Consider the following 27686-nt stretch of genomic DNA (forward strand, 5'->3'; position numbering starts at 1 on the left):
TGGTTGTAGGATAAGCTGTTTTCTTGGTCTTGCTTACTTGACTTAGAATTATTTCATATCTATCTTCTTAAATTTCTTCCAATTCTTTGTTTTTCCCTTTCTGGTACAATCATATTTTGTTTATTAATAAGCCACAGCCTATTCAGCAGGTACCCCATGAAAGCATACCCAGTGTGATTCTAATTTTTTCCCACAAAAAATAGTACTGCTCCAAATTATTTCATTTTACATATTTCCTAACCTCTTTGTTTCATTTATTTTTCTATAGGAGTGAGGGAGGAACATATATCCAACATTGATGAGTTTAAGGATGTGTATAATTCAGTGTGCCAGGTAATATCATTAAAAATTGTTTTCCAGAATAGGAAAAAAAGGGATAAATTCATAGTGCACCTACCTTCCAAGAACAATTTTCAAATTTTGTCACCTATACAAATTAGGTTACTATAAGTTAAAATATCCATTATTTTAACTTGCTTTTCTTTTACAATTGACAATTTAAAACATTCTTCATAATAGTTGCTAACTATCATTTCTTCAATTTAATGTTTCTTCTTCATTTCATTTGATCACTTTTTAATCACTAATTTAATTTTTCAGTATTTAATAATGACGCCCAGCCTTACATATGTTTTGTCACTTTTGTATATGTCTTGCATGTCTATACTATACCAGGCATGTTTTCTACAAAATGCCACCTATCTTAATTTATAGTTTTAGTTGTAATTCTCGATGAAATTATTTTTTTCATGAAAACTTTAAAAAATATTTATATAATCTGAATTTCATGTCATCATTCATCCGTATGTGTAATGTTCTTGGCCAAGAAATTTTCCTCTAGCCACAACTGTGTAAAAAATTACCTCTTCATATATATATATATATATATATATATATATACATATATATATATACACACACACATATATATACTCATATATACATATTTCACTCACATATATATGCATATATATACATACATGTACACATTAAAAATATGTAGATTTTAAGCATGCAATTTTTTATAAGCAGGCCACATATACAGTTGGAGCTTAATGTTTATTGTTACATTTGTTGTAAGGTGACAGTCTAAATCTAATCATTACCAAATTATTTTCCAGTTTTATTAAGACTTCATTACCCATTGAGTAGTTTCTAGTCTTGGGATGTATGGGGTGCTCAGGGAGGGGTAGTATCTCTGGTATGGAGGGCTTGTCGTGCCCTCCTAGGGCAGCTCTCTAGCCTCTGACCCCCACCTGACACCCAGCTCTCACTTGTGGCTCCCAGTAGCTGCTAGCATGCGGCAGCAGCCACACCCCAGACAACGGCTTCGACAGGCTGCCTAAACCTTGTGAGGGTAGCCATCAGGTCATCGACCCCTGGTGAACCAGGGCTTTGCTCACCCAGCATGTGAAGACTGCTTCGGCTGAACAGACGGAAGAAACCAGTAAGAAGGTTCAACGACTGAGAGGGCGACGCAGCAAAACACTGTGGAGTGCTCAGGGCGTGTTGGAGCACAAAAGACAACACGGCCATCCAATGCAGCTGAGGAAGTCTCCAGGTGTAACGACTTTTCGTGCCACTGGACCCAGGCTTCCAACGCTGAGAGAGTGGGACTGTCTCTGTGCATCGACTTTTCCACTTAAATCTCCTTCACACACAAGTATCTTTGTGCACACTCATCTATCCTAACCCCGTCCACCCTCTTCAAGACCTGCAGCGATGGGGGAGGGGCGAAGCAACAGGTAGAGGTGACCACTGGCAGTTGTAGTCACGATCCTGCACGTAGGCGGCCCACGGACCAGTGGTCGCTCGGCCCTGTAGGGCAGCAGGGATGTTCGGCAGCATCCTGGGCGACAGAGCAGCCCTCTCTAGGACAGCACTGCTCACCCTAATCAAGGGAGGGGACTAGAAAAGGTGTCCCAAACATTGCCTGCCTTACAAACACCCAGTCAGCACACTGCGGCTGGCGGGTCATCCCTTTAAGCGGTCAAAATCAAAAGAAACATAATACAAAAAATCTCCTTCTAGGAGCCTGGAACATCAGGACATACTTGACAGAGAGAATACCCCAAGACCTGAGAGAAGAACAGCTCTAATCGGTAAAGAACTGGTGCGATATAACATCGACATCGCAGCCTTAAGCGAAACACGCTTACTGTAAACCTCAAAATTTCTTAGACTTATAAATGTTGGAAATTTCACCATTGGGAAATTTCATACTTGAAAAATTCCCTATTGATAGTGGGTCTTGGCTATTGGAATGTGAACCCCATTGGCATGAGAGTTTCCCCCTCCTACCTTCTTAAGATTACTTTAGGACAGAAACCCTTTGCTGAACAATGGAAAGGACTTTGACCTATGCTTAAGCATAGAACAGGAATTTCTTTGAGTCATGATTGATTTTAGAATTGATACAATGGAGATACTTGGAATCAATCTCCACCCTATTCAGTCCTAACAGGATTGAGTAAGGGCTGCAGCCTAGATCAAAATTTAATTATTCCAATCTCTACCCTACTCAGGTTAACAGGATTTAGAAAGGGCTGTAGCAAAGGATCAAAGATTTAATTATTTGAAAATATGACCTTCAACAGACATGTGCAAAGCCAGAGACTTCTGGGCGGTCCTGGGTTAAGCTAGAGCCTCCATTGGCACAGGGAAATTGATGGACAGGTGATTGGTAGATGTGAGGACTGAGAGGAGGGAACTTGGATGGGTTTCCTTAAGGATAGGGGGGTCTGAAGACTGGTGGTGGTGGTTGAGGAGTTTGTCTGAGTGGTGGGAGTGTGCTCTGAGAAGCTTGCTCTGAAGGAAGCTGAAGGTGGGGGCCTCTGAGACTGTTTCTCCATTTTGGTCACGTGAGTAATAGGGACTGATCTCTTTTCTTTGCCCCAGCTATCTAAGGGCTTGGGCCTTTTGGCCCAGCCTAAACAGAAGGGATATTTAAGCCCTATTCCCTTCTCTCCCTTTTTCTCTCTCTCTATCTCTAATTCCTTTCTTCCTCCTATTGTAATTAAACTCCATAAAAGATTGACTGCTGACTTGAGTTTTCATTTAGGAATTACATAGCTGAATTCCTTGGCGACCTTAAATTAATATATATCAGTCTTTTAAAGTGATTTCCTTGTCACATTACCAGAAGAGGGATCACTCAGCGAACCCACCACTGGATACACCGTCTTCTGGAAAGGTAGAGCTTCAAATGAAGACAGAATCCATGGTGTTGGCCTGGCTATCAAGACCAGTTTGCTCAAATAGCTGCCAGACTTGCCTGTGGGCATCAGCGAGAGGCTCATGAAGATCCGTTACCTCTCAGCAAAGATGGTATGCCACAATCATGAGCGCATATGCCCCAACACTGACCAGCACAGAGGAGACCATCGAGCAGTTCTACTCTGACCTGAGTGCCTTCCTGCACTCAGTGCCCACCAATGACAAGCTGATACTACTGGGAGACTTCAACGCCCGCGTTGGCCAGGTCCATGAAAGATGGAAAGGAGTGCTCGGCAAACACAGAGTGGGCAAACTCAGAGTTCGAACTCACCATCACGAACACTGTGTTCAGAATGGCGAACAAATATAAAACAACGTGGATGCACCCACGATCAAAACAGTGGCATCTCATTGACTACATCATTGTACGCAGTGAGACATCCAGGATGTAAAACTCACCAGAGCCATGAGAGGAGCTGAATGCTGGACAGACCACCGATTGATTAGAGCGACTCTTCAAATGCGCATTGCACCTCGCCATCCAAAACGTGCCCAGACAGTTAGGGCATTTTACAACGTGAGTCATCTTAGAGATCCATCTTATTTGCAAACATTCCAGTCCTGCCTGGACGACAAGCTGTCTGCCAAGGGACCACTCACTGGAAGCTCAATCGAGAAATGGAACCAGTTCAGAGACGCAGTGAAGGAAACATCAAAAGCAGTCTTGGCCCCAAACAACGCAACCACGAGGACTGGTTCGAGGAGAACAACACTGCTATTGAAGACCTATTGAGCAAAAAGAACAAAGCCTTTATGGAGTGACAAAATAACCCAAACTCTGCTCCTAAAAAGGACAGATTCAAGTCTCTCCAAGCCATGGCGCAGCGTGAGATCAGGAAGATGCAAGACCGATGGTGGGAAAAAAAAGGCAGAAGAAATGCAGCGGTTTGCTGATACGAAAAACTACAAACAATTTTTCAGTGCCCTCAAGACTGTCTATGGGCCATTAAAACCCACCACCACTCCCTTGCTATCCTCTGACGGTGACACTCTCATAAAAGATAAAAAAGGCATCAGCAACAGGTGGAAAGAACACTTCAGTCAGCTTCTCAAACTACCCTCTTCAGTTGACCAAAGCGCCCTTGACTAGATTCCCCAAAATCACTCCATTGAACAACTTGATGTCCCTCCTTCAATAGAGGAAATCCAAAAAGCCATTAAACAAATGAGTGCAGGCAAGGCACCTGGTAAAGACGGGATCCCAACCGAGGTGTACAAGGCCTTAAATGGAAAGGCGCTCCAGGCATTCCACATAGTGCTGACCAGCATATGGGAAGAGGAAGACATGTCCCCAGAAGTCAGAGATGCCTCCATCATAGCCCTATACAAGAACAAAGGCTCATGAACAGAGTGTGACAACTACAGAGGCATCTCACTACTCTCCACTGCTGGAAAGATCCTCACCCATGTTATACTCAACAGACTTCTGTCATCTATTTCAGAGCAGAACCTGCCTGAATCACAATGTGGCTTCCAACCAGATCGCAGCACCATCGACATGGTCTTCACGGTGAGGCAATGCAGGAAAAATGCCTTGAGCAGAACCTAAGTCTCTACATTGTCTTCATAGACCTGACAAAGGTGTTCAACCCAGTGAACAGGGATGCATTGTGGGTGATCCTCAGCAAGCTCGTTTGCCCAGCAAAATTCGTCAAACTGATCCAGCTCTTTCATGTCGACATGACAGGGGAAGTCCTATCTGGTGGAGAGACTTCCGACCTCTTCAACATCTCCAATGGCATGAAACAAGGCTGTGTCCTCGCTCCGGTACTATTCAACCTATACTTCACCCAAGTATTACGACATGCTGTGATGTATCTAGACCTGGGTGTCTACATCAAATACCGACTGGATGGATCACTATTCGACCTTCGCCGCCTGACCGCAAAAACAAAGACAACAGAGAGACTCATCCTGGAAGCTCTCTTTGCAGATGACTGTGCTCTCATGGCCCACCAAGAACATCATCTCCAAACCATTGTGGACAGGTTCTCCACCACAGCAAACTGTTTGGCCTGACTGTCAGCCTCAGCAAAACAGAGGTGCTGTTCCAACCTGCACCAGGGAGGCCAACTAACCAGCCGTGCATTACAATCGATGGCACGCAGCTTTCTAACGTCAACACTTTCAAGTACCTGGGCAGCACCATCGTGAATGACGGGTCCCTAGACCACGAGATTAATGCCAGGATCCAAAAGGCCAGCCAGGCACTCGGGCGGCTGCGCTCCAAAGTCCTCCAACACAGCGGTGTAAGCACTGCGACGAAGCTCAAAGTGTACAACGCAGTGGTCCTCAGCTCGCTCCTGTACGGTTGTGAGACATGGACACTGTACCGGAAGCACATGAAACAGCTGGAGCAATTCCACCAATGCTCCCTCCGGTCAATGATGAGGATCTGATGGCAGGACCGAATCACCAATCAGGAAGTCCTTGACAGAGCCAACTCCACCAGCATCGAAGTCCTGGTCCTCCAAACCCAGCTACGATGGTCTGGACACGTCATCCGCATGAACCCACAGCGAATACTAAGACAGGTATTCTAGGGTGAACTGTCAGCTGGACTCAGGAAACAAGGCCGACCAAAGAGAAGATTCAAGGATCAGCTAAAGTCCAACTTGAAGTGGGCTGGCATGACACCAAAGCAACTAGAACTCGCTGCCTCTGACAGAAGCAGCTGGCGAACCCACATTCACCAAGCCGCCACCACCTTTGAAGATGAGCGACGTCGACGTCTTGCTGCTGCGCGTGAACGCCGACACCAGGCCCCAGCCGCACCTCCAGTAAAAACTGGCGTCCCATGCCCCATGTGCCACAAACTTTGCACCTCAGTCTTTGGACTTCAAAGCCAAATGAGGGTACATCAATAGATGATAATGCACAAAGACAATAGTCATTCTCAGTCACCGAGAGACTACCACACAAAGCTCTTAGATAGATTGAATCCTAGATTATTAAATTCATTTTGAATATATTCCATGTATCAGGATAAAAGTATTTATATTTACTTGAAAATTTTTATTTAATTAATTAATTAAGAATATTTTTTCATGGTTTCATGATTAATGTTCTTTCCCTCCTCTCCTCCCCCTTATTCCCATAGCTGACATGGAATTCCACTAGATTTTACATGTGTCATTGATTGAGACCTATTACCATATTATTGATAATTGCAACTAGGGTGATAGTTTAGAGTCTACAACACCAATCATATCCCCATCAACTTATGTGATCAAGCAGTTGTTTTTCTTCTCTTGTTTCTATTCCCACCGTTCTTCCTCAGACTGTGGATAGTGTTCTTTCTAAGTCCCTCAGAATTTTCTTGTATCATTGCATTGCTGCTAGTAGAGAAGATGATTACATTTGATTGTATCACAGTGTAGCAGTCTCTGATTAAAATGTTCTCCTGGTTCTGCTCCTTTCATTCTGCATCAATTCCTGGAGGTCATTCCAGCTCACATGAAATTCCTCCAGTTCATTATTCCTTTGAGCACAATAGTATTCCATCACCAACAGATACCACAATTTGTTCAGCCATTCCCCTAATAAAGGTCATTCCCTCATTTTCCAATTTTTTTGCCACCACAAAGGGAACAGCTATAATTATTGTTGCAAAACTCTTTTTCCCTATGATCACTTTGGGATATAAACCCTGAAGTTCTATGGCTGGATCAAAGGTAGATAGTTTTTTAGAGCCCTTTGGACATAGTTCCAAATTGCCATCCAAAATGGTTGGATCAATTCACAACTCCACCAGCAAAGCATCAATGTCCCAATTTTGCCACATTCCCTGCAAAATTTATTATTTACCTTTCAAGCCATGTTATCTAATCTGCTAGGTGTGAGGTGGTACCTCAGAATTGTTTTGATTTGTATTTCCTTAATTATAAGAGATTTAGAACACTTTTTCATGTGTTTATTGATAGTTTTGATTTCTTTATCTGAATATTGCCTATTCATGTCCCTTGCCCATTTATCAATTGGGGAATGGCTTGATTTTTTGTGCAATTGATTTAGCACTTTATAAATTTGAATAATTAGCCCTTTGTCAGAGTTTTTTGTTGTAATTTTTTTTCTCAATTTGTTACTTCCCTTCTAATTTTGGGTACATTTGTTTTTTTTCTACGAAAACATTTTTATCTAATGTAATCAAATTATTTATTTTACATTTTGTCATTTTTTCTAACTCTTGTTTGAACTTAAAATCTTTCCTTTCCAAAAGATATGACATATATACAATTCTGTGTTCACCTAATTTACTTATAGTTTCCTTCTTTATATTCAAGTAATTCACCCATTCTGAATTTATCTTGGTGCAGGGTATGAGATATTGATCTAAACCTAATCACCCCCATACTATTTTCCAATTTTCCCAGCAGTTTTTGTCAAATAGTGGACATTTTTCCCAAAAGCTGGGATCTCTGTGATTATCATAGACTGTCTTGTTGAGGTCACTTACCTCAAGTCTATTCCACTGATCCTCCTTTCTGTCTCTGAGCCAGTACCATATTGTTTTGATGACCACTGCTTTATAGAACAATTTAAGATCCAGTACTATTAAGTCACATTTTTTTTTCATGATTTTCCTTGATATTCTTGATCTTTTGTTCTTCCAAAAGAACTTTGTTATAGCTTTTTTTTCTAATTTAGTGAAAAAGTTTCTTGGTAGTTTGATAGGTATGGCACTGAATAAGTATATGAATTCAGGTAGGATTGTCATTTTTATTACATTATCTCATCCCATACAAGAGAAATTAATGTTTTTTCCAATTGTTTAGATATAATTCTAATTGTGCAGAAAGTGTTTAGTAGTTGTGTTCACAAAATACCTGTGTTTGTCTTGGCAGATAAATTCCTAAGTATTTTATATTGTCTAGGATGATTTTCAATGGAATTTCTCTAACTCCTGCTGCCTGTATGTGTTGGAAATATATAGAAATGCTGATGATTTAAGTGGGTTCATTTTGTATCCTGCAACTTTGCTAAAGTTGTTGATAATTTTCACTAGCTTTTTAGTTGATTCTCTAGGATTCTTTATGTACACCATCATATCATCTGCAAAGTATGATAGCTTGGTCTCCTCATTTTCTATTTTAATATCTTCAATTTCTTTTTCTTCTCTAATCGCTACTGCTAGTGTTTCTAGTACAATGATAAATAATAGAAGTGATAATGGGCATCCTTGTTTCACTCCTGATCTTATTGTGAATGCTTCTAATTTGTCCCCATTGCAGATGATGCTTACTGATGGTTTTAGAAGGTTTTGGTGCATTTATTTGTATTTCCTCTTCTGCTACTTCCTCTATAGTCTTAATTTTGCCTCCATAAAACTTATCCAGGGTCAATACCTTCTTGTTTATCTTGGTGTTGGGAAGTTGTTGTTCCTGGGCACTCTGCCATAACTATAGTGGTTTTTCTTTCCTTTCCAGTCAGAAATCTGAGTCAGGAAAGCAAGCTTTCTATGTATAGAACTAAGGAGCAAGGTTTTTGTCTGAGGCAACCTCTCAACTCTATGCAGCTTATACTGTTTGCTGCCCTTCTCTGTGCTATCTCCCTGTGGGCTCCCAAGGTCTGTACTTTTCAGCCTGCTGGAATTTCAGGTCTAGCTGTTGTCAGGGGTAGGTCTTTGATGGACGTAGTCAGCTGCCAAAGACATACAGGTGCCCCTCACTCACTATAGAGGTGCCCCTCTGATCAGCTCACTTTTTGGTGAAAGCTTTTCCACCTCCTTATAGTGTGGAAATTCCAAAATTTCACATACCTTTAATGCTGTGCCCTACTATAGAGTCTTTTTTCATATGAATTTGGTTTATTTTGCCTTTTGAGGAGTCTATATAGGTAGGTCATGAGGAGAGGAAGCATCCAGCATCTAGACTGCCACCCTGTTTACCCAGTTTGCTAATGGTCTTAAATATATACTGTTTATTATTTTTAGGAATGGCCCTTCTATTCCTATACTTTCTTGTGTTTTCAGTAGCAATGAGTGTTTTATTTTGTCAAAGGCTTTTTCTGTATCTATTGAAATGTAAATAATCATGTCATTTTTATTGGTTTGCTTGTTAATATAATCAATTATGTGGATGGTTTTCTTAATATTGAACCATCCTTGCATTCCTGGTATAAACTCCACCTGATCATAATGAATAACCCTTATGATCACTTGCTAGAGTCTTTTTGATAGTATTCTATTTAAGATTTTTGCATTTATGTTCATTAAGGAGATTGATCTGTAGTTTTCTTTCTTTGCTTTTGACCTGCCTGGCTTTGGAATCAGTACCATAATTGTGTTTTAAAAGGAATTTGGTAGAACTCCTTTCCTTATTCTGTCAAATAATTTGTATAATATTGGAATTAGTTGTTCTTTGAATGTTTGATAGAATTCACTTGTGAATCCATCAGGCCCTGGGGATTTTTTCTTAGGGAAGTCTTTGATGGATTGTTCATTTTTTTCTGATATGAGATTATTTAAGTATTCTATCTCTTCTTCTGTTAATCTAGGCAATTTATATTTTTGGAAATATTCATCCATATCATCTAGATTGATATATTTTTGTCATATAATTGGGCATAATAATTTTTAATGATTGCCTTAATTTCCTCTTCATCATAGGTGAGGTCTCCCTTTTCACTTTGGGTACTTTTAATTTGGCTTTCTTCTTTCCATTTTTTATTAAATTGACCAGTACTTTGTCTATTTTATTTTTTTTTCCAAAGTACCAGCTGCTACTCTTTTTGATTGACTCAATAATACTTTTACTTTTGATTTTTTATTAATTTCTCCTTTAATTTTTAGCACCTCTAATTTAGTTTACATCTAAGGATTTTTAATTTATTCACTTTCTAGTTTTTTAATTTGCATGCCCAATTCATTGACCTCTACCCTCCCTAATTTGTTAATATATGAACTCAAGGATATAAGTCTCCCCCTGAGTACTGTTTTGGCTCTATTCCATAGACTTTGGTAGGATGTCTCATCTTTATCATTCTCTTCAAAAATTATTAATTGTTTCTATAATTATTCTTTAAATGTTTTGCGAATCATATAGTCCATAATCATATCATAATTTCCAAGTATTTTTACTTGCCTCTCCATGTACCTTTACTAATTATTATTTTTATTACATTATGATCTGAAGAGGTTGCATTTATTATTTCTGCTCTTTTGCACTTGTTTGCCATGTTTATATTCCCTACTATATGGTCAGTCTTTGTAAATGTGCAATATGCTTCTGAAAAGAAAGTGAATTTCTTTTTGTCCTTATTTATTTTTCTCCACATATCTATTAACTGTAATTTTTCTAAGATTTCATTCACATCTCATACCTCTGTTTTTTATATTTTTGGTTTGATTTATATAGATGTGATAGAGGAAGGTTCAGGTCTCCCAGTAGTATAGTTTTACTATCTATTTCCTCCTTGTACTCCAGTAGTTTCTCCTTTAAAAATCTGGATGCTATACCATTTGGTGCATACATTTTGAGTACTGATATTTCCTCATTGTCTATACTGCCTTTTATCAGGATATAATTACTTTCCCTATCTTTTTAAATCAGATCTAATTTTACTTTGGCTTTGTCAGATATCATGATTCTATTCCCTGTCTACTTTTTCTCAGTTGAAGCCCAATAGATTTTGTTCCAGCCTTTTATCTTTACCCTGTGTGTCTACCTGCCTTATGTTTGCTTCAATAATTTGACCGTATTGGTGCCCTTAAACAAGAAAATTAAAATAATTATTTTTTCTCTTTACCATCTCTTTCTTATTTAGTTTCATGTGTTTCCCATGATTTTTATATTTGGATAGCAAACATTCAAGTTAGTTCTGGTCTTTTCTTACAAATACCTGGAAATCTTCTTTTTTGTTGAATACCCATACTTTACCCTGGAAGCATATAGTCAGTTTTGATAGGTAGGTTATTCTTGGTTATAGACCCGAATCTCTTACATTTCTGAATATCATATTCCAAGCCTTGGAGTCCTTTAATGTGGAGGCTGCCAGATCCCATGTAATCTTTATTGGTGTTCCTTGATATCTGGATTATCTCTTTCTGGCTTCTTGTAATATTTTCTCCTTGGCTTAGAAGCTCTTTAATTTTGAAATTATATTCCTGGGTGTTTTCTTTTGAGGATTTAATGTAGAGGGTGACCTATAGTTTCTTTCAATGTCTATTTTGGTTCCTTATTGAAGAAACAGAGGGAAGTTCTCTTGGATAAATTCTTGTAGTATGATTTCAATGTTTCTCTTTATTTCTGGGTTTTCAGGTCAAATGATGACTCTCAGATTGTCTCTTCTAGATATGTTTTCAAGGTCATTAATTTTCTCAGTGAGATATATTATGTTTCCCTCCATTTTGTCCACATATTTATTATTATTTATTATTAAATTTTAATTTATTATATTTTATGATATATTATATGTAATATATCATTTTATTTATTTATTATTAATAATTATTATTTATTAATTATCTATTAATTCTTGCTGTCTTGTAAGATCATTAGCTTCTACTTACCCAATTCTGGTCTTTAAATACTGGATTTTCACTATAATATCTTGATTTTCCTTTTCATTTTGGTCTATTCTGCTTTTCATGGCTTCCAACTGCTTAATTTTCATCTCTAATTTACTTCTTATTTCATTTGATTTCTAGGCTTCTTTTTCCAATTGTGAGTTTCTGTCTTTTAAACTGTTATCTTTTTTTTTAACTATTTCCCACTCTTCCTGCCAAATTCCTTCCATCTTTCTCATAATCTCAGATTTGAACTCTTCAAAAGCTTGTGACCAGTTTACATTTTTTGGAACTTTTGCTTGTATTTACTTGTTTTTTGTCCCCTGCTGTTTCCTCTGTAGTCTGGATGTTTTTCCATAAAAATTATCCAGGGTCAGTGCCTTCTCTTTTTCTTTTTGGTGATTGAAAGGTGTATTTCCTGGGCATTGCTGGCCATTACTCTGTTGGTTTTCCTTTCCTTCCCAGCCAAAAGTCTGAGTGAGGAGTGCAGGATCTCTGTGTATGGAGCTAAGATGTGAAGTTTTTGCCTTAGGCTACTTTTCCTGTCTCTGTATCTTCTACAATTTCCTCTCCTCTCCACTCTATCTCTGAGCCCAAATTCTGCACTCTTTAGCCTTCTGGCATCTCAAGTCTAGGTGCATTCAAGTGGTAAGGCCTTAGTCAGCTGCTAAGAACCTAGAGATTGCCTCTTGATCATTCTGATTCTGGTGTTCTGGCTCTAACTCCAACACAATAAGTGGGGTAGGGGGAGGGTTTATCACCTCGAGTTTTGGTCAGAGTTACTTCACACCCTTATAGCATAATAATGCCCAAATGCCATGTACCTTCAATGTTGTGGCCTACTGTGGAGTCCCTTTGTTCATTTGAACTTGGTTTTATTGTCCTTTTGAGGTAGTCTATATCGGTCAGAGATGAGGATAGTAAGAGTCTTGCTTCTACACTGCAGCCATCTTAACTGAGAAGTCCCAATTAATTTCATGTAATTATTGTTTGATTAGTCTATTCCACTGAGCATCATTTTTAAAATTTTTGACAAGTAAAAATTGTTTTGATGATTCCTGCTTTAGATCATATCAGGATATATAATGTTGCATCTTCCTTTTCTTATTAAAGTTTTATTTTCTAAGTTTATTTCCATTATAACATTATACCCTTCCATTTATTTCACCATTCTATTATCATTTTAAACTGTTTTATGTACATTATCACATTTAGTGTCATGGTGTGATGGAATGTATTATTAATTACATCAGAGAGCTTCTAGAACAACTTTCTCATTACAGAGATAGGATTTTCACAACATTTATATAAAAGAGGTTGGGGAAATATTTCCCATTTGTTAGGTAGAAAATTAAAACACAAAAAAGAATCAGGTGAGATTCAAAAGCAGAATAAGCTATCTTAGAAGACAGAATCTTTACCCTTAGTGAAGATAATGATGAAAAGTTTAGATCAATGGAGTTAGCATGTGACTTTCCTACTGAATGCCTAATAATGCCCCCCAAAATAACACCATATGCTTTACCTCATACATATTTATTTTGGGCCACTAGTAGAGACTGCTTATTAATTTGTGCTTTTGAAACTGGGAGGATGTGGAAAACTGAACAACTTACAAGCAGTACATCACACCACTTGACCTTCCCCTACCTATGGGTTCAGCATAGGTCGGAAAAGAAAAAAATAATAAAGAAAATAGTGATGCCTTAGTTGTCTGTGAAGAATGCTAGTCAAGGTACAAATACCTGTTACGAAATCTTAGTGACCCAATCAAACACTAGGAAGTAGACTAGTAGAAAAACCAATTCATATGAACAAGTACAGAGACTAGATAATCTATCAGACTAAAATTAATTTTGAATACTCATCAGGGACATGAAAAAGCAATATATCACTTTCTGAATGCTTCAAGGAGGCAAAGAGATGCAGATTTGATCTGTAATTTAATAATATTCCATTTTAAATTAATAATATTCCATTGACTCATATCTCCACCCAAAACCTTTTGGTGCCCTATCCATGTTGGGCTCATTTCATCTTCCCTGATGAATAAGTTTAATTTCATTTCTTCAAATAACTCAAGTCTTCGAAGGCATATGCTCAAATACTTCTTCAGGGCAATAATGAAAATAACAAAAATATATTTAAAAACATATATAACAGAAAAGAATGGTTAAATTAGTGTAATAGGAAATAGTTTTCACCCATTTCCTCTGTAGTTTTAGGGAAGGGATATTCTCTTCCTCCCACAGAAACACATCTCACTCTCCAAATAAAACAAACTCATAATGCTACTGAGGAGAGTTAGAGTCTCAAGTACTACTACCACAGTTATTTTTTGGGGTGGAAGGGTTTGCAATTAATTTTTTTGTTTTTTCAATTTTATTATTATTTTTCATTTTTCTGATTTAGACATATATCATTCAAAATATTTCCATATTTTTCATTTTTAACTAAACAATCTTATAAAACCAAAACCCCAAATGATATACCCAAATAAACAAGTGATAATTCATATATTTTTATCTTCATTTCTACTCCAACAGTTCTTTCTCTGGAGATGGACAGCATTCTTTTTTCATAAATCCCTCAGAACTGTCCTGGATCATTGTATTGCTATTAGAAGCAAAGTCTATCACATTTGATTATTCAACAATATGTCAGTTATTGGGTATAATGTTTTCCTGGTTATGTTTATTTCACTCTCCATTAGTTCATGTAGGTCTTTCCTGTTCTTTCTGAAATCAACCTTTTCATCATTCTTTATAACACAATAGTACTCTATCATCATCATAAACCACATTTTGTTCTGCCATTCCCTAAATGATTAACTTCTCCCCAATCTCTAATTCTTTGCCACCAGAAAAAGAGCAGCTATAAATATTTTTATACAAACACTTCTTTCCCATGTTTAAAATCTCTTTAGGACTTAAATCTAGTAGTGACATGGGTGGATCAAAAGTTATACGGTCTTTTATAGCCCTTTGGGCATAATTCCAAATTGCTCTCCAGAATGGTCCAAACAATTCACAACTCCACTGGCAATGCATTAGTGTCCCAATTTTTTCACATTCCCTCCATCATTTATTACTTTCTTTTATTGTCATATAGACCAATCTGGCAGGTATGAGGTAGTACTTCAGATTTGTTTTAATTTACATTTCTTTAATAAAGAGGGATTTAGAACATTTTTTTCATATAATTATTAATAGTTTTGATTTCTTCATTGGAAAGCTTCTCATTCATACCTTTGACCTATTATCAATTAGTGAATGATTTGGATTCTTATAAATTTAGATTATTTCTTTATATATTTGAAAAATTAGACCTTTATCAGAGAAATTTGTTATAAAAATTTTCCCAGTTTTTTGCTTTCCTTCTAATCTTACTTGCACTGTTTTGTTTGTACAAAATCTAATTAATTAAATATAAACAAAATCATTCTTTTTATATCTTGAAATGTTCTCTATCTCTTGTTTGGTCATAAATTCTTCCCTTCCCCATTTATCTCACAGGCAAACTATTCTGCATTCCCATAATTTACTTACAATGTCACTTTTTTAACATTTAAAAACAATCCTCATTTTGACCTTATCTTAGTATAGCGTTTGAGATATTGATCTAAACCTAATTTTTACTTAATTGTTTGCCAATTTTCCCAACAGTTTTTTTTGTCAAACAGTGAGTTCTTTATCCCAAAATCTGGAATCTTTAGGTTGATCAAACATTAGAATGCTGAGGTCATTTATCCCTAGTCTATTCCAGTGATCCACACTTACATTTCATAACCAGTGCCAGATTGTTTCAATGATTACTATTTTATAGTAGAGTTTAAGATCCAGTACTTCTAGGCCATCATCCTTCACATTATTTTTCATTAGTTCCCTTGATATTCTTAAACTTTTATTTTTCTGAATGATTTTTATTATTATTATTTCTGGTTCTATAAAATAGTTTTTTTGGTAGTTTGATAGGTATGACACTGAATAATAAATTCATATAAGTAGGATTATCATTATTATTATATTAGCTCAACCTACTGATGAGTAATTAATGTTATTATAATTATATAGATCTAGTTTTATTTGTGTGGAAATTGTTTTGTAATTGTATTAATAAAATTCCCGTGTTTGCTTGGCAACCAGACTTCCAAATATTTTATATTGTCTAGAGTGATTTTAAATGGAATTTCTCTTTCTAACTCTTGCTGCTGTTTTGTTGGAAATATATAGAGATTTGATTTTTTTATTTTGGGGGGGGTATATTGTATCCTGCAACTTTGCTCATGTTATCAATTATTTCAACTAGTTTTTTAGTTTTAGTTTTTAGTTTAGTTTTTAGTTTTTTCTACACTATCACATCATCTGCAAAGAGTGATAGTGTAGTTTTCTTATTGCCTACTTTAATACCTTCGATTCATTTTTATGCTCTAGTTGCTGAAGGTAACATTTTGAGTAAAAAAAAATACTAAATAATGCTGGTAATAATGGGCATCTTTGCTTCACTTCTAATCTTGTTGAGAAGGTTTCTAACGTATCCCCATTGTAGATGACACCTGGTTGTGGTTTTAAAGAAATGCTTATTATTTTAAGGATAGACCCTTTTATTCCTATGTTTCTAGTGCTTTCAATAGGAATGGGTGTTGTATTTTGTCAAAGGCTTTTTCTCCATCTAGTGAGATAATTATGTGATTTCTGTTAATTTGATTATTGATATAGTCAATTATGACAATTGTTCTCCTAAGATTAAACCAGCCTGGTGCAAATTCCACCTGGTCATACTGACTATTTCTTGTGATATATTGCTGTAGTCTCTTTTTTGTTTTTTTATTTATGATTTTTACATCAATGTTCTTTAGGGAAATTTGTCTGTAATCTTCTTTCTCTGTTTTTTATCTTCCTGGCTTAGATATGACATCATATTTGTGTCAAAAGAAGATTTTGGTAGGACTCTTTCTTTGCTTATTTTGCCAAATAGTTTGTATAGTAATGGGATTAAATGTTCTTTAAATGTTTGGTAGAATTCACTTTTGAAACCATTTAGCCCTGGGGATTTTTTTCTTGGGAAATTTGTTGATGGCTTGTTAAATGTATTTTTTAAGATGGGATTATATAATTTACCCCATTTTATTTCTCTCTTCCCATTTCTCCTAGTACAATCCTCTTTTTCACACATGGATTTTCTTTTTTTTTTAATATATATCATCCTAAACAGCTTACTCCATGCTCTCTAAGTATACATCTTCTAACAACTAAAATGATGATATTTTTAAGAGTTATAGATATCCTCTTTCCTAGGAGCAATATAAATGAATTGATGTTTTTTAAGTCCTTACATTTTTCTCTTTTCTGTTTACCTCTTTATGCTTCTATTAATTTTGTATTTGGACATCAAATTTTTTGTTTAACTTTGGTCTTTTCTTCAGTAATTCTTGGAAATCTTTTATTTTATTAAATTACCATACTTTCCCCTGAAAAAAAGATATATATAGGTAGGTGATTCTTGGTTGTAAACCCAGTTCCCTTGCCTTCTGGAATAGTATATTTCATGTCTTCTGGTCCTTCAACATGGAAGCTGCCAGATCCTGTGTAATCATGACTAGGCCTCAATGATATTTAAGTTGTTTATTTCTGGCTGTTTAGAGTATTTTCTCTTTGCCATGGGAGCTCAGCTATCTCATTCCTTGGAGCTGTCATTTGGGGAATTATTGCAGGAGGTAATCTGTGGATTCTTTCATTTTATATCTAACCCTCCTGTTCAAGACTATCAGGGCATTTTTCTTGGATAATTTCTTATAATATGATGTCTAGGCTTTTCTTTTTTCCCTTTTTTGGTCATCACTTTTAGGTAGTCCAATAATTCTTAAATTGTCTCTCCTAAATCTATTTTTCAGTTCAGTTGTTTTGTCAATCAGATGTTTCATATTTTCATCTATGTATTCATTGTTTTGATTTTGTTTTATTGTTTCTTGATAACGCATGAGATTGCTAGCTTTTATCTGCTCAATTCTAATTTTTAAAGACTGAATTTCTTCCCTGACCTTTTGACCTTTCTTTTCCATTTGGTTCATTCTAACTTTTCATAACACTCTTTTCTTCATTGGATCTTTGTGCCAATTTTTCCAGTTGACCAATTCTGCTTTTTAAACTCTTATTTTCTTTTTGCATTACTTTCATTCTTTCCTCTATTTTTCTTCAATCTGTCTTATTTGATTTTTTAATTCTTTTCTGAGTTCTTACAGAGCTTGAGATCAATTCCCATTTTCTTTTAAAGTTTTGCATGAAATTTCTTGGATCTTTCTTTAATGTCCTAATCTTCTAAGACAGGTCTATCCCTCATGATTTTTGAAGCCCTGAAGTGGACCCACAACATGGAAGATCTTTTTACTTCAAGATTATTTTACTTTTGTCTCCTTCTCCAAGCAATTCTGTCTCAGTACCTTTCAAAAGATCAAAAACTACCCTCCATAAAATTACTATAGATTTATGAGGTACCACATGGATTGCCAAAAAGGGATTTTGAATTTTCAAAACAATGGAAAGTTTCCTGAGTATAATTGAAGAATGTAGATAAAATTATATGATGTGAGGGTTTTTTTTTGACAAGTAAATATTTTGCCTGATGATGCCTAACTCAGCTTTCCAATATGGATGTTATTTTGTGTATTTTTCCCTCAAGAAATACTACTAAACTATGACTCTATTTGAGTATTCCCATTGGGCTACTTTACCACTCTTTTTCATAAAAGTGGTAGTTTGAGAGTCAAAGATATAGCAGGGAAGAAAATGGAGAGAACGAGGGGTTGAAGGAGAGAGATAGTAGCTGATTTTGATTGTTCTTGCTTTATAACACTACTGATGTTCAGTGTCTAAAATAACATTTTCTATGACCAGTGTCTGCAAAAAATATCTAGATCTCAAAGATACAAGAGGCCAAGATACACTGAAGAATATAAAAGCCAAAACTATATTCAAAAGTACCATATATTTTCAGCAATAATGTATCAAAGAAATGTATTCAGTAAAATGGCAATGAGACAGATTTATCTATTGGACATTCCTGACTTTCCTTTTAATACCAAAATCTTTTGAACATGATTTCTTTTCTTTACATTTCTTCCCACACTCCTCAGAATGATGAGGGTAGATTAGAGGATCAGTGGGAGTTTTATTAGGCTAAACATTCCATTGAGAAATAACAAAAATCTCATTAATTTAATTTATATAACAAAATGTGAATAGGTATAATGAGGATTATATTTATATGTATATATATGTAATACATAATATTAAATATAAAGACCAGATCAATAGAGGGTAATTTCTTAGATAATGAGTAATGGGGTGAGAGCCATATTGATATTTCAGTAATTCTCCTATTTGAAAGGAAAATCTAGTTTCTTTTTCATTACCTATAGATCATTATTGAATCTGGGTAGCATACCTTCTGTCTGGAGCTTTGGGCAGTATGAAGTAGAGTAACATCTGAGACTTGGGTTGGTGATCCTTCTTGAACATCTTTAATACTGCAGTGTGATGTTAGGATTAACTCTCCCCTTGTCTATTTTTAGCTAATCAAATCAAGAACTTAAAGTAACCCTACTTACCATTAAGTATGAGAGTTCAAAACTCACTTACTAGAGTAAACTCAAATCTTCAGAGGTCACTGCCCCACACCTTGGGCGGTGCTAGGCAAATTGAAAGACTGCATTTGGGTTCTTTGAAGAAGGGAGAATGACAGAAAATGATATGGGAAAAGGAGCTTAAAAGAAGTGACCAGTATGGTGGAATAATAAGCTAATAGCTGTAATAATTTGTTGATAGAGCTGAAGTAATTGGTTTGAGACAGGATGTAAGCCCACCAGGTAGGCCTAACCTATAGATGTTGGTATAAAACAATCTGACTACTTGTAAGTTGTTATAAAGCAGTAAATGGTTTATTAAACTTCTCAAACTCAAAGAATAGGATGGTGGACAAAGATAGAGATGGCCCTAATCTAAGTATTCTAGTTTTTCCACCCAAATCCCACTATGAGCACTCACAGACTTTCCTTATAGAAGTTGATGGCTATGCTATTACTACTCTCTCTCTCTCTCTCTCTCTCTCTCTCTCTCTCTCTCTCTCTCTCTCTCTCTCTCTCTCTCTCTCTTTTTCTCACTCACTCACTCAAGGGAATCTAAATAACCTAAATTCTGCTCCACTAGTCAATATTTATTAGTAAGCAATTTATCAGGTTAACCTGGATAGATTTTGTTGATGAGTTGACCCTTGAGACCTTAGGCTGAGCTGACTGGGCTGTCCCCACTGTGTCTTGGCAATTTCACACACAGACTTGATTTCTCAGAATATAGACGTTCTCAGGAACTCAGTAGATGGTAACTGGAGAGGCTAGGAAACAAGGCTAGGAAAGATAATCTCTAGATATCAGGAATTATCAGTAATCTCCGACTTTAGTAGAGAAAGGTCAATCACCTCCTTTTGGCATATACAAAATAGCCACAAGAAGTAAGGCTCCATGGAGTCCAGGATCAATAGATAACTTCTTCCTTCAGGTTCTCTCTCTTAGCCTTTCACCAAATTCTGGAACTCCCTTTCAGTTCCATGCATGCAATCAGATCTTTCCTATAAACTCATGTATCAGACTTCTACAAAAGATACTTCCTATTTTATCTTTCTTACAAAGGTCTAGGTACCATTCCTTTCCTGGCATTTGGTAAAGCCAATAGCAAAGCATTGACAAATTGTGTCAAACAGCTATTCTGAAACTTAGTATTTGCTAAATCCCGTGTTAAATTTTGTGAGAACTATGTAGGGCTGTCCATGAACTCTTGAGGTAATAGGAACCATGTCCCTATTAAACTTTTCAGGTGAGGGCAAGTATATCACTGGAATTTTCATGAATTGGTATTGAGAAGAATGCTGAGTACAGATATACTATAGTAACATATATGGCTATGTTAGGAATAGAGGAGATAATTGTGGCTGATTTTGGAACCACAGGGAACCAGCCAGGAAAGGAATGGTACCTATACCATGCTTGCCTCTTGTTTTATGCTCCTTTTTTATATCATTTCCTGTCACTACCCCTTCTTCACAGAACCCAATTGTAGTCTTTCAATTTGCCTAGCACTGCTCAAGGGGTGGGGGTGGAGGCAGTGAGTGATCTTTCAAGCTGTGAGCTTACTCTAGCAAGTGCCTTATGAACTCTTGTACTTAAAGTTAAATAAGGTTGATTTGATGCCTTTGGGAAAACTAATATATAAAGACTGTGTATCCTCTGAGAAAATGACTTTGCTGCATTTATGAATGCAACATGACCTGGTGGCTAAAATATTCATCATTTCCTGAATGGTCAAATGATTAATTAATTAATAACTTAACCTTCAAGTGACAATATTCCCAAACTCTATTTAAATATTTCATTAAGAAGCTATCCAGTATGCAAGGGTTTATAATACGTTATGTGACCACAAAGTGGCAAACAAATATTTTGTGTTCCTTTGGGGATAGGGTAGACTGTATACCACAAATAAAATTTTGACTTTTCTCTCAATATCTTATTGAGTTTGATTAGTGTCCCAAGTAGGAAGTATTTCTTTAAGTGTCCTAACAGTCTCAAATTCTTTACTAACAAATCTGATGGACTCTACTGCTACACTTCTTCACTCATCTAGGTTATAACCAAATAACTGGAATTAAGCTTAAAGAAAAAGCTGGGGTCAAGTCCTGGATATATCATTTAATATGTGTGATTTTGAGAAAATCTGTTAGTCTTTCTGGAATGTAAATTCAATGTTTTTAAAATTAAAGTACTCTACAAGATAGCATTTAAAAACCATTCCAACTCAATCTATGATCCATCTTCAATGTGGCAGATGGTTCTTACAAGTTTCTATGGCTAAAAATCTGATATTAGAGGTTAATTTCTTCTACTTACCATATCTAGTCCTTTGATATTAGTAATAAAATTCATCTTGTGTTTCTTTTCTATGGCCATACATTTAAATTCCCATCCTAGTATTATATTCCCATTGTTAACCTCTAGTGATATGTCCCAGTTCCATTTAAATAATGACATTTCATTTTTACAATGATATTTGCTTTGAAAACTAAAAGGAGAGTCACTAATGCCTATAGAGAGATAAATTCTACCCTATGACATTAGTCTCTGGGAATAGTGGGCTCATATTTAGTCTAATTTCTACATAGCTTTGTTCATATCAAGTTCATATCCAAATTTTACATCAGAACTTGGTAAACTTGTCTAAATAACTGTGGGGCTGATCCCCCAAAAGTTTATTCTCATGTCCCTGAATCTGTGACCCCAAAGCTGAATTGGCCTACCTCAAAGTCTTACATGTACATCATTTCTTCTGATGGATTGCTTTCAAAACCTTTTAAAATGTGAAATTGTAGTCTCCAAACTCATTATTTGAATATAAAATAACTAAAACTAAGGAAAAGAACTGAGAACCATAAAATTAGGAGATATCAGTCTCAGATGTAGAAAGCCTAAGTGTAAACCTTAAAATTTCCCAGACCCTGTAGAAAGCCTAAGTGTAAACCTTAAAATTTCCCAGACCCTACTTTATAAGATTGGATTAAGACCATTCCCCATTTGGGCAGTGAACTCTACTTAAAGCAGGAATGTGAGAATTCTACTTTACCTACTTGGGTATCTTCCCCTAGGGGAAGATAAAGTTGTAAACTCTTTTCTGAACAATGGAAAGTACTTAAACCCATACTTTTCTTAAGCTAAGTACCTATAAAGGTCAAGAAACTTGTGAATTTACAAGGAACAAAGAACTGAAAAACTTACTCAGAGCTTTCCTGGTGTGAATTACTCAAAAATCCACACCTTCTTAGGTGTGAACTAAGAATGGGCAGTCCTTTAGAAACATCTACAGTGATTGGTAGATATAGGGACTTAGGGGAGGTGACAGAGGAGATTTTTACCTTAAAAATAAGAGCTCAGGGAAGAGCTGAAGAGTCATTCTGAAACATTCAGATTGGAGAGACTCTGAGGAGACTGATTCTGAAACATTCAGATGGAGGAGGGAGCTGGTGAAAGCAGTTGAGATGCTGCTGGCCTGGTGTCATTAGAAATCCTTACTTAGACAGATCTTATGGTGAGTTATAAAAAACTGACTGATTTCTCTTTTCAGACTCAGGTCTAGGCCATATTGGCTTTGAGGCCCTTCATACTTATTCCTTTCTTACTCTCTCTCTTTCTTTGATTACTCATTGTATTGTTAATTAAAATCTCTATAAAACCCAATTGACTTGGGTATTTGAATAATTGGGAATATTTCCCTGGCGACCACCTTATATTTGATTTTAAACCCAAGACACTGTAGTGAAACATATTTCTGCGGTCAAACTTACTCATCCTCTCTTATATCTATCACAATTTATATCTTCCACTATTTTAACCACTACAGTTTAAGACCTCAACCATTTTAAATCTCACATAAGACCTTTCCCCTTATGTCATTTTCTCTCTCAGAATATTTCCAAATGAAAGTTCAGAGAGAAGGAACACAATTAATTAGTACCTTTTTAATTGCTCATCATCACCAAAGCCAAGTTTTAGCTATGCATTGAAAGGTAATCAGAGGTCATATTCACTATATAGACAACAGACAAAAATTAGATATAGATATTTCATATGTCCTCTAACACTCTCCAAGGTGCTTCCATCACATGTCATCATGACTCTCCCCAAAGCAGACATTCAAGACTTTTATATATGGAGAAAGGACAGCAGCGTTTTATACATGCTCATGACGTCTAGGTCTAGTGGCCATACTGTCATTATATTCTCATAAATAAATAAATAAATATATATATATATATATATATATATATATATATATATGTGTGTGTGTGTGTGCATTTATTTGTAAATACACACATGTAAATATGTATATAAAATATATGTACACATGAAAGCATAAATGTTTTATATGTATGCTATATAGCAACATATCTATAAATTATATAGATACAATGATAGATTTTTGAATATATATATGTTTCTTTGTGCATTCACTTACATATATAGTTTCCAAATTTATCATCTCATATCAGAAATTTTTCTATCAAATGTCTTAGATTATCCTCAGGGTATCCCAATTTACCAAGTATTTTGTGTCAGAATAAGGACTTTAACCCATATCATAATTCTGATGCTATAAGTCTGTCCATCCATCCATCTATCTATCTATCTATCTATCTATCTATCTATCTATCTATCTATCTATCTATCTATTTATCTATCTACCTATCTGCCTACCCATCTGCCTACCCATCTGTCTACCTACCAAACATCTATTTATTAAAGGTAGTATTTTGAAAGATTCATATTTAAACAATTGGAATATTCCAGCTATTATTGAAAAGGATAACTTCCTCTATAGATCTCAATGATTTTTTGAGACAATAATACTAACAATTATGTTTGTAGTGATATATGTTTGGCATGTGCACACCTGTTTATTGACACATATATATATATATATAGATAGATATATTAAATCTATATCTGTATATATCATCTACATACATATATATCTGTGTGTTTGTATGTATGATTTTTTGGATAGAGTAATAGTTTGATTCTTCTGCTATCTTGTCAATCTAGACAATACTTACAGCAGTGCAGATTTTAATTGATCTAAACTTTGCATCTTAAGTAACATTTCTATCTCCCATAAATCTTTTGTGGGAATAAATTCACCATGATAGAGCTCTTCTTATTAATGAGACAGCATGATATAATGAGTAGAAGGAAAAATTTAAAGAATGAAGTTTGAATATGACTTTGAAACTTATGAGCTGATGCAGTTGCATTGAATTACTTTCCTTAGGATAAAGGTTTGATTCTCAATTTAATAAGCAATAAGCTCAGTAGGTTCTTATATTATTTATACTGTTTAATATATCATATCACTGTTAAATATGATTTATGTATGGAATATTATTTGACAGCGGTTGCTTATTCTCTTCTCATTTTATAAATAATTTATATAATTACTATAAATATTTCGTAAAATGAGGTCAACTTATAAGTCAGTTATTGATGTATTCATGATTGTTTATCTTGTATAAATAACATTCATAACTTTTCCATAAACCTTAGAAATTCTTTTATACAAAGATTGAGAATAGATTCCTTGATGCACAAAACTACTAGTTTCCATTTGAATGCTGCTATCTTTCTATTTAATCTGGTCAAGTTGCTTGTTTTCACAAGTCAGAAAAAAAGAACAACTGAAATATGTCTAACACTTAATATTTGTGTGATCATAGGTGAATTATATAATCTCTCCCAACCTCAGTTAACTGATATTTAAAGTACATATAATAAAACTTATAGTACTAACCCCACAGGATGATTATGAGTTTCACATGCAATATTAAATGTTCATGATAGTTGCAAGTAGATGGCTCAGTGGATAGAGAACCAGACCTGGGGACAGAAGGTCTTCTATTCAAATCTGGCCTCAAACACTTTCTAACTTTCTGACCCTGGGCAAGTCAATTAACTCCAATTGTCTAGCCCTTACCATTCTTCTGCCTTTGAAATGATACTTAGAATCAACTATAAGAATTTTAGTTGTTTTTTTTTAGCATATGTGACATTATATAGGTATATGTTTAAACATATACATATATTTAGGTTTGTGTATATGTGTCTATACACTGTAAAAATTAAAATTAATGTACAATAATTAAAATATATTTTAATAAATTTATTAATGATTATTAGAAGTAAAGGAATAAAAAGGTAACAAAATAAAAACCATGTGCCCATGGCTAATCAAGCTGTTTAAAAACCCTGCTTACCACCACAGTTGCTACTCAGGAAGTCAAGAGTATGAGACCAAGAACCCCACTGAATTTTATTCCTCTGCCTACAGGAAGTACATAAAAACAGAAAGTCAGAAGAATCCTGTGAAATGCAATCTTTAGGGTAATAGAATTCCAATTACACAATACATACATAACTATACTTACAAAGAACTTTTCAAACTTTATTTTGCTGTATTAATTTCAGAACAGGGGGAGAATAAGATGGAAGACAACCATAAGTAATCATAACCATGAATAAGAATGGGATGAACTCACCCATAAAATAAAAAAGGATAGCAGAATCAATTAAAAACCAGAATATTATAATTTGCTGTCTACAAGAAATATATTTAAAGTTAAAAAAATACATAGAGTAAAAGTAAGAGGCTGGAGTAGAATCGACTGTGCCTCTGCTAAAATTTTTTTTCTTTTGAAAGTATGGGTAACAATCATCATCTCAGACAAGACAGAAGTAAAATTTATCTAATCAAAAGAGATATGGAATGAAATTACATTGTGATAAAAGGCACCACAGACAATGAAACAATATCAATATTAAATATATATGCATATATATGTATATATATGTGCAACAATGGCATCCAAATTCCTAAAGAATTTTATAGAAGTAATAGTTGGAAATAGATAATAAAACATTACTAGTGAGGGACCTTAACCTTCTATTCTCAAAAGCAGATAAATTGAACCAATAAATAAGCAGTAAACAAGTTAAGAAGATAAATTGAACTTTAGAAAAGTTTGACATGTTTGAAATAATAGACTTCTGGAGAAAATGAGTTAGAAAAGAAAGAAATATACCTTTTTTTTTTTTAAATAAAAGTAGTACATAGCAAATATTTCCAAATTTACCATATAATAGTGCATAAAAAGCTCACAATCAAATGTAGAAAATCAGAAATAGTAAATGAACTCTCATCAGACCATAATGCAATGAAAATTCTATTCAACAAAGAGAAGTTGAAATACTAAAAAATTAATCAGAAAGTAAATAATCATATTTTTAAAAATGAATGGGTCAAATAACAAATTATAGAACCAACCAATAATTCCATTAAAGACAATAACAATGAGAAGATAATATATCAAAATTTATAGGATGCAACTAAAGCTGTATTAAGGGGAAATTTATATCTTTAAATACTAACATCAAAAAATAGAGGGGGCAGCTAAGTGACTCAATGGAATGAGAGCCAGGCCTAGAGAAAAGAGATGCCCCATTCAAATAGGTCTTCACACATTTCCTAACAGTGTGACCCTGGGCTTAACCTCCATTGCCCTGTAACCAATAAATAATATTGATTCTACATTCAGAGGGCCCAAAGGGGTGAGAAGAACAAATAATTGCTGCATTATTTTGTTTAGAAGCAAAGATGGGTATTTATGCTTATAAGGAAAGCTCTAAATGTCAAGTTGCAAACCCGTATCAGTTAACTATGAAGCTGCAGCCAAATAGGATGACAACTTAAAAAAAATATATGTATATATATATATTATCAAATTTAATGATTTCTGGATCAAATCATTCTTCTGTGTTGGACAGTATAAACCAGTTATCTCAGAAACCAATCAACTCTGGATAAGTTGAAGTTCTGAATCTACAGAACTATGAAACCATATCTTGGATGGGTGGCACTCCACCAACAGGCTGCACCTCAAGAGATAAGAGCTTAACCATGCAATACCCTTTCCAACAAGGATTATCACAACAAACCCAATTGGTCATACTCCAACCTTTAATTCTAACCTTGTGAGTATCTACCCACCTCAGGTGTAGACAACATATGGTAGGATTCTGGATTCTAATCCACTCACCTATTCATTTACATTTTTTGGGTGAGTACATCCCATACACATTCAAAGTTATGATTGTCACTTGTGAATTCCCTAGCATTTTTATATCCTCCCCTAGTTCTGACCTTTCTTCTTTTGCTATATTCTTTTAAACCAGTGGCTTACTTTTAATCAATCCCCCTAATTCCCTCCCTTAATGTGCTTACCTTTCTGGCTCCTCCCTTTTTGTTCTCTTCTT

The sequence above is a fragment of the Monodelphis domestica genome, chromosome 4 (genome assembly GCF_027887165.1).
Source record: "Monodelphis domestica isolate mMonDom1 chromosome 4, mMonDom1.pri, whole genome shotgun sequence".
In the NCBI taxonomy this organism is placed as follows: domain Eukaryota; kingdom Metazoa; phylum Chordata; class Mammalia; order Didelphimorphia; family Didelphidae; genus Monodelphis; species Monodelphis domestica.